This window comes from Sebastes umbrosus, chromosome 12, assembly GCF_015220745.1.
Source record: "Sebastes umbrosus isolate fSebUmb1 chromosome 12, fSebUmb1.pri, whole genome shotgun sequence".
Lineage (NCBI taxonomy): Eukaryota > Metazoa > Chordata > Actinopteri > Perciformes > Sebastidae > Sebastes > Sebastes umbrosus.
Genome location: NC_051280.1, coordinates 212,879 through 222,529, shown reverse-complemented (window position 1 = coordinate 222,529; position 9,651 = coordinate 212,879). Strand labels below are relative to the sequence as shown.

At 36.1% G+C, this 9,651-nt stretch overlaps 1 long non-coding RNA gene across 1 annotated transcript; it reads left to right on the top strand.

Annotated features, from left to right (window-relative positions):
* The first annotated feature begins 587 nt into the window (after positions 1-587).
* LOC119498827 lies at positions 588-9,427 on the top strand. Its single transcript, XR_005209193.1, has 3 exons — positions 588-598; positions 2,479-2,483; positions 9,167-9,427. It is a non-coding gene; the product is annotated as an uncharacterized LOC119498827 (long non-coding RNA).
* Positions 9,428-9,651: the final 224 nt, after the last annotated feature.

Sequence of the window (9,651 nt, the reverse complement as noted above, 5' to 3'; positions counted from 1 at the left end):
GTGGCACAGCATCGTGGCGCAGCACTTATTTATTACAGCGACTCACCAATTCGGGAGTTTCTCTGTGTCGCTCAGCAGCTTTCAGTGAGCAGGGCCTCTCTCACACACACACATCTATGAGCTTATAACAGAGTACAGACTGTTACCATCATGATTTGACAACGTTATATTGTGTTTACAACTTTATCTGAGCTATATTTTTACCGTTCAGCAGCAGCTCCTCTCCTCACAGTGTCCTCTAGCGTTTGAGTAGCGTATACTGTCTAGCCTGCCTGGGGTGCGGTAAACCTGCGCTCTGATTGGCTAAGGCACCTCTGTGTGTTAACTCTTTGTGACCTGGGTTACACAAACATTGGACGAATGGAGGACCCTCTCTTGTACTGGGAAGGACAAAAATGTATCTACCCAAATTTATATAAACTTGCTGTTGTATTTCTGTGCACCCCAGCCTTATCAGTACCATGTGAAAGAGTCTTCTCAAAGGCGGGAGAAGTTGTATCGAAAAAAAGAAATCGCCACAGCCCAAACACGGTTGAGAAGCTTCTGTTTCTAAATAAAAATGAATAAAGACTCCCCTGTACTGTACATCATTGTCCTAGTTACACAAGCACATTCAATGCCCTCTCCCAAGTTACACAATCACATTCACTGTCCTCTGCCTGGTTAAACCAATGCCACTTTCCAGAAGTAACACAGAACACTAATATTACCCCTCCTGCCATTATTATATTATATTACACTACCCTACAATACAATTATTGACCAAAGGATTAGTTTACACACATAAGATGCATTAGTCACAAAACAATTACAGTTTATTATACATGTATGTTATACACTCATAATATACTTACTAGAACATAGAAATTATATTAATTATTATATAGATATAAATGGATTACATGGTAATGGATTTTTTTTTATTGTTTATAGTCATTTCCAACAGCCTTTACTGGCTCAAAATACAGTATATCACAGATCAGGTGGTTAAGATCATATCTGCCTGTTTTACACTCTTTGACCACCAGGTGGTTTCGTGAGCACATGAAGCCTCGAGCAATGAACCCTTTTCCGAACCAATTTGCTGGAAAGCTTCAAAGCTTCATGAGGCTTCATCTCGCCATCACTAAGGAACACTACCCATCATGTTTATCAACTGTTTAATCTTATGTTTGTTAGGTTTAAGTGTTGTTTGGACCCCAGAAGCAGAGACGGACTCAGGCAAGTGAAAAAAGAACACAAAGTTTATTTTCCAACCAGGAAACAAAAATGTAGACAGGGTGGCAGGGAGCTGGCAGGCTCGTGGCGAGGCGAGAAGGAACATGAGACTGGAGCACATGGAATCTCCAAGCCACCGGAGAACAAGGAAGCAGAGCAGCAACAAGGCACAAAGGAACCTGAGTGCAGGAAAAACAACAAAGGTAAGTAACACGAATACTAAAGACACTAGGAAGAATAGTAGACTGAAAAAACACTGGAGAAAGATACGCAGAGCAACTACCGAACGAGACGGAATTATCTGGCGAGGTAGTGGAGTTCAGACCACGCTTTTATGGAGGGGTTGATTACCTGAGTGAAGACCCGGTGTACCTCGTTGCTGCCCTGGGAGGAGCCAGCCACGCCCCCCTGCCACACACATTCCCTGCCAGGAGAAAAAGAGAGAACAGGAAGGGGAAAACAAAACACCAAACAACACAACAACAAAACCAAAACCAACAGAATTGTAACAATGTCTGCCCAAAATTATATTTTAGAATAAGAATATGATCTGCTTCTGAAGAAAAATCTGGTATTTGGCAGTATGGATCATTAGATTCAGTGTTTACGTAAACTTATATTAAAGTGGCAGTAGGCAACAATATTTTGGCATAATTTGGCAAAAATTCCATAATAACCTTTCAGCATATTGTAATTCAAGTGATCTGAGAGAAAACTACACCTCTGCACCTCCTCATGGCTCTGTTTACAGGCTTTAGAAAATCTTGCCCGTGACGGCAGACTTTGACCAATCACAGGGCATTTCAGAGAGAGCGTTCCTATTGGCTGTTCCACAAAAGGAGATACGCGTTCACGTCTGGTCTCTGTAGATAGTGAAAGCCTCGGTCAATGGCGGAACAACCTACTGGAAAGCTTGCTATTCCAGCATTGGCAGCAACTGCCTACACCTCAAAACAACCCAAAAAAAGAAAGACAGACTTTCAAAAAGACAGTCCAAACTGTTGATGTCGTTAGAAGGTAATGTGTAGCTCGCTGCGGTAGCCTCCTCAGATGTAGCGAGCACGTATGAAGCGCGTGCATATGCCCGTTCTCGTGTGGGGGGAGGGGCTTCGGACAGAGAGGGGAGAGCGGAGAGAGGAGAGAGAGGAGAGAGCAGCTCGAGGGGATGCAGGATTTTGCGTTTTCCGGATTTCTACGCACTGCAGCTTTAAGGTTTCAATCCAACATTAGTTAGATTAAATGCTTGTCAGTGGCTAACAGTGGTGGTGATTGTATGCCAATAGACATAACCTGAATTTTGTTCACCTTGGGAACAAGGGGGGAACAGAATTCAGGTATTAAGTTTTTCAGAGAGGTTATTGATGTTTCAAGTCATTTTCGTGTTCACCAAAAATTATCATGATTTTAGCAGTTAAAATCATGTCTCTAGACCCTTCAGAAAGGGTGGATTCCATCAGGCTGCTTCCAGTCATTGGTCCCTACAGTGGAGCAAAAACGGGTATGTGTGTGCGTGCGCCTGCGTGTGTGTGTGTGTGTGTGTATACAGTTTATTAACAATTAAAGAAAACGTGTCAACGACCAACTTAAATCTACTTTCTAACAGGAAGTGTTACCGTAAACTACAGCCAGCACTACAACAATAAACACAGTTCATTCACTTAAATGTCCCATATTGTAAAAGGTGAGATTTTCATGTCTTTTATATCATAAAGTAGGTTTAAGTGCTGTATAAATACTGTGAAGTATTCAGAAACTGTGCTTTTGAAACAAGCTGTCAGGATTTTTGTCCATTTGTGATGTCACAAATCTACAATATTTAGACCATTTCACAGTTTTAAACCTAAGCATTCTAAATGTGTCCTAGTTTAATTCCTGCTGCAGTGTATGTGAACGACATCAGCTGACAGGACGTAAACATGGACCCAAGCTGTTGCCTAGCAACGCAATTCCATTGAAATGCGCTAAACAGAGCATTTCAGACAGAGAGTATATACAGGTATATCCAGGCAGACTATATGAGAAACATAAAGGTTTTTTTGAACATTACAGCATGTAAACATGTTCTAGTAGAAACATAAAATACAATTATGAACCTGAAAATGAGCACAACATGGGATGAATATGGGACATTTAAAGGAAACCACTGCCACTCCGGCACACGTGTCCACGACCGACGTAAACCACGCAACACAAAGTCTGAACGCTGCCGTTTGGCCACTGGCCCTGTCTGCTCCTCTCTCCTGGTCTCTTCTCCTCCTGGGCCTGATGGGTGATCCGGCCCAGCCGCGTACATCCAGTCACTGCAGCTGTACAGCGGGGGGGGTAAGAGTTAGACGAGTTTCTTGAGAACATATCTTCTTTACGAGATCTTTTTAACTATGAAAAGTTTCAAGAACACTAAGTCACACTGAGCGTTTGCTACTTTGAAAATGTTTCAGTAAAACAGGAAGAAAAGTCCAACACAGAAACTGAGCCTTCCATCACCAAGATAAACCTGCTTTTTGAGAACAAGAAACTCACAGAAGAGTCCCACATGATTATGTGATTATTTTGGTGACAACATTTCCTTTAACTGCATCTGCAAAGGAAGCAGGAAGTTGTGGTAAATTAGTCAGTGACATGTGGTGGCAGTTTCTGTTAAAACAAGACACAAACCAAGGTCACAACTTGTCTTTCAAGTAAATTTAATAAGAAAAGCATAATTAATAAGAAAAGCATCTGCAGATGGACCCACGAGCACAGCCACCTGAGTGGGCTGTGGCAAGTGAGCCCTGAACACAAAAATAGTCGGGCCTTTATACATACTAATACAAAATACACAGATACGTGCAGTATCGTACGCTACCCCCCGGCAGTATGAGTGCCCTGGTTTTCCTTTAATGCTGCATTAAAGATGATTCAGAAGATCCTTGACAAAGACGCGTAAATGTGTACATTTTGTTCTCAAAAGAAAAATGCGAACCAAAACTGGCTGTCTGGGTTGACTGGGATGCTGAAAAACGCATTTGCAAAGTTAACGACAGAGAACCACACCATTGTGTAAGGCCAAAATTTGTCAGTTTCCATTCTGTGTCTGAGAGGAGTTCAACTGAGCTGACTGCATTTACCACAGCAGAGAATCAGAGACCCTGTGAAAATCAACATTTGGGTCCGCTGTTTTCTCCCAACCTGTAGCGGCGAGGAATGAACAACATCTGCGGCCAAGATTCCAGGTTTTCCTGGCAGTTTTGCTCTGGTAAATATTCTATTTTATAGCTCTGTCACGTTAGCTCAGTATTTACGTTCTGCATAAACTCTGTAAACCGTAAACATACACTCTATTTTACGTTTGTCTCAAGTCATGTCGCTGCAAGTCAAAAAAAAAAAAAAAATGTCATGTCAAAAATAAATAAAAAGTCATGCGGCATGTCGAAAATCAAAAAAAAAAAGTCATGTCAAAAACAAATAAAAAGTCATGCCGTCAAAATGTCGAAAATCATAAAATACAAGTCATGTCAAAAAATAATAAAAAGTCTTGCCGTGGCATCTCGAAAATCATAAAATATAAGTCATGTCAAAAACAAATAAAAAGTCATGCCGCGGCATGTCGAAAAAAAAAAAAAAATAGTCATTTCAAAAACGAATAAAAAGTCATGCTGCTGCATGTCGAAAATAAAAAAAAAAAGTCATGTCAAAAACAAATGAAAAGTCATGCCTTCAAAATGTCGAAAATCATAAAATACAAGTCATGTCAAAAACAAATAAAAAGTCATGCCGCGGCATGTCGAAAATCATAAAATACAAGACATCTCAAAAACAAATAAAAAGTCACGCGGCATTTCGAGAAAAAAAAAAAAAAGGTCATATCAAAAACAAATAAAAAGTCATGCGGCATGTCGAAAATCATAAAATACAAGTCAGGTCAAAAACAAATAAAAAGTCATGCTGCAGCATGTCGAAAATAAAAAAATACAAGTCATCTCAAAAACAATTAAAAAGTCACGCTGCGCAATGTCGAAAATCATAAAATACAAGTCATCTCAAAAACAAAAAGAAAGTCATGCTGCGTTATGTCGAAAATCATAAAATAAAAGTCATGTCAAAAACAAATAAAAAGTCATGCCGCGGCAAGTCGAACATAAAAAAAACAATAGTCATGTAAAAAACAAATGAAAGTCATGCCGTCAAAATGTCGAAAATAATAAAATACAAGTCATGTCAAAAATAAATAAAAAGTCATGCCGTCGAAATTTCGAAAATTATAAAATACAAGTCATGTCAAAAACAAATAGAGAGTCATGTCGCAACATTTCGAAAATTATAAAATACAAGTCATGTCAAAAACAATTAAAAAGTCATGCCGCGGCATTTCGAAAATCATGAAATACAAGTCATGTCAAAAACAAATAAAAAGTCATGCCTTCGAAATGTCGAAAATAATGAAATACATGTCATGTCAAAAACAAATAAAAAGTCATGCCGCGGCATGTCGAAAATCATAAAATACAAGTATAGTCAAAAACAATTAAAAAGTCATGCCGCGGCATGTCGAAAATCATAAAATACAAGTCATGTCAAAAACAAATAAAAAGTCATGCCGCGGCATGTCATAAATCATAAAATACAAGTCATGTCAAAAACAAATAAAGAGTCATGCTGCGATCATGTCGAAAATAAAAAAAAATATTCACGTCAAAAACAAATAAAAAGTCATGCCGTCGAAATGTCGAAAATCATAAAATACAAGTCATGTCAAAAACAAATAAATAATCATGCCGAAAATGAAAAAAAAGTAATTTCAAAAACAATTAAAAAGTCATGTCGAAAATGAAAAAAAAGTCATGCCCCGGAATGTCGAAATTCATAAAATACAAGTCATCTCAAAAACAAATAAAAAGTCATGCCGTCGAAATGTCGAAAATCATGAAATACAAGTCATGTCAATAACAAATAAAAAGTCATGCCGTCGAAATGTCGAAAATAATAAAATAAAGGTCATGTCAAAAACAAATAAAAAGTCATGCCACGGCAAGTCGAACATAAAAAAAACAATAGTCATGTCAAAAACAAATAAAAGACATGTCACGTCAAAAACAAATAAAAAGTCATGCCGCAACATTTCGAAAATTATAAAATACAAGTCATGTCAAAAACAAATAAAAAGTCATGCTGCAGCATGTAGAAAATCATAAAATACAAGTCAAGTCATAAACAAATAAAAAGTAATGCCGCGGCATGTCGAAAATCATAACATACAAGTCATCTCAAAAACAAATAAAAGACATGCCGCTGCATGTCAAAAATCATAAAATACAAGTCACATCAAAAACAAATAAAAAGTCATGCCGTAGAAATGTCGAAAATCCTTAAATACAAGTCATGTCAAAAACAAATAAAAAGTCATGCCACGGCATGTCAAAAATCATAAAATACGAGCCATGTCAAAAACAAATAAAAAGTCATGCCGTCGAAATGTCGAAAATAATAAAATACAAGTCATGTCAAAAACAAATAAAAAGTCATGCCGCGGCAAGTCGAACATAAAAAAAAACAATAGTCATGTCAAAAACAAATAAAAGACATGCTGCGGCATGTCAAAAATCATAAAATACAAGTCATGTCAAAAACAAATAAAAATTCATTCTGCAGCATGTCGAAACTCATAAAATACACGCCATGTTAAAAACAAATAAAAAGTCATGCTGCGGCAAGTCGAACATAAAAAAAACAATAGTTATGTCAAAAATCATAAAATACAAGTCACGTCAAAAACAAATAAAAAGTCATGTAGCGGCATGTCAAAAAACATTAAATACAAGTCATGTCAAAAACAAATAAAAAGTGATGCCGTCGAAATGTCGAAAATCATTAAATACAAGTCATGTCAAAAAAAATAAAAAGTCGTGCCGCGGCATGTCGAAAATCATAAAATACAAGTCATGTCAAAAACAAATAAAAGACGTGCAGTAGCATGTCAAAAATCATAAAATACAAGTTATGTCAAAAACAAATAAAAAGTCATGCCGCGGCATGTCAAAAATCATAAAATACAAGTCATGTCAAAAACAAATAAAAAGTCATGTAGCGGCATGTCAAAAATCATTAAATACAAGTCATGTCAAAAACAAAAAGTCATGCCGTCGAAATGTCGAAAATCATAAAATACAAGTCACGTCAAAAACAAATAAAAAGTCATGCCATCGAAATGTCGAAAATCATAAAATACAAGTCATGTCAAAAACAAATAAAAAGTCATGTAGCGGCATGTCAAAAATCATTAAATACAAGTCATGTCAAAAACAAATAAAAAGTCATGCCGTCGAAATGTCGAAAATCATAAAATACAAGTCACGTCAAAAACAAATAAAAAGTCATGCCGTCGAAATGTCGAAAATCATTAAATACAAGTCATGTCAAAAACAAATAAAAAGTCATGTAGCGGCATGTCAAAAATCATTAAATACAAGTCATGTCAAAAACAAATAAAAAGTCATGCCGCGGCATGTTGAAAATAAAAAAAATAGTTATGTCAAAAACAAATAAAAAGTCATGCCCCGGCATGTCAAAAATCATAAAATATAAGTCATGTCAAAAACAAATAAAAAGTCATGTAGCGGCATGTCAAAAATCATAAAATACAAGTCATGTCAAAAACAAATAAAAAGTCATGTAGCGGCATGTCAAAAATCATTAAATACAAGTCATGTCAAAAACAAATAAAAAGTCATGTCGCGGCAAGTCGAACATAAAAAAATCAATAATCATGTACAAAAACAAATAAAAGACATGCCGCAGCATGTCAAAATTCATAAAATACAAGTCATGTCAAAAACAAATAAAAAGTCATGTCGCGGCAAGTCGAACATAACAAAATCAATAGTCATGTAAAAAACAAATAAAAGACATGCTGCGGCAAGTCGAACATAAAAAAAACAATAGTCATGTCAAAAATCATAAAATACAAGTCACGTCAAAAACAAATAAAAAGTCATGCCGCGGCAAGTCGAACATAAAAAAAACAATAGTCATGTCAAAAACAAATAAAAAGTCATGCCGTCGAAATGTCGAAAATAATAAAATACGAATTACGTCAAAAACAAATAAAAAGTCATGCCGCGGCATGTCGAAAAAAAAAAATAGTCATGTCAAAAACAAATAAAAAGTCATGCCGTCGAAATGTCGAAAATAATAAAATAAAGGTCATGTCAAAAACAAATAAAAAGTCATGTCGCGGCATGTCAAAAATCATAAAATACAAGTCATGTCAAAAACAAATAAAAAGTCATGCCGTCGAAATGTCGAAAATAATAAAATACAAGTCATGTCAAAAACAAATAACGTTCATGCCGCGGCATGTCAAAAATCATAAAATATAAGTCATGTCAATAAAAAAAAAAAAAGTCATGCCGTCGAAATATCGAAAATAATAAAATGAAGGTCATGTCAAAAACAAATAAAAAGTCATGTCGCGGCAAGTCGAACATAAAAAAAACAATAGTCATGTCAAAAACAAATAAAAGACATGCCGCGGCATGTCAAAAATCATAAAAGACACGTCACGTCAAAAACAAATAAAAAGTCATGCTACGGCATGTCAAAAATCATAAAATACAAGTCATGTCAAAAACAAATAAAAAGTCATGCCGTCGAAATGTCGAAAATAATAAAATACAAGTCATGTCAAAAACAAATAAAAAGTCATGCCGCGGCATGTCAAAAATCATAAAATACAAGTCATGTCAAAAACAAATAAAAAGTCATGCCGCTGCATGTCGAAAATAAAAAAAAATAGTCATGTCAAAAACAAATAAAAAGTCATGCTGCGGCATGTCAAAAATCATAAAATACAAAGCTTCACAACGTACATCAGACACTGCTGCACAGCAACACTGCCACTTTTCTGGACATTTAAATGTAGTTTTCCATACATCATTTTGAATATTCATACATATCCTTTTATGTATAACAGTGATGTCATCATCCTTTGATGTGATGTCATCGTCCTTTGATGTGATGTCATCGTCCTTTGATGTTTTCACACATTCTGGAACATTAGGCTAGTATGGATAGACACATTGAAGCGTGCTGCTACAATACAATCACAGTTGACATCTCTAATCAGTTGGATATTTGTAACATACATATTTTTTTCTTCAAAATAATGCTTCTTTTCAAGAATATGGCTGGTATTAATCTGTATTTGTTTTTAACTTTAAAAATAAATTATTGTCATGAACTACTTGATCATTGTATCTTCCATGCCAGGTAAATATGAGTTGGATGCAACTCGCATTGCTCAACACATAGCTTCACAACGTACAACAGACACTGCTGCACAGCAACACTGCCACTTTTCTGGACATTTAAATTTAGTTTTCCATGCGTCATTTTGAATATTCATACATGTCTTTTCATGTATTACAGTGATGTCATCGTCCTTTGATGAGATGTCAT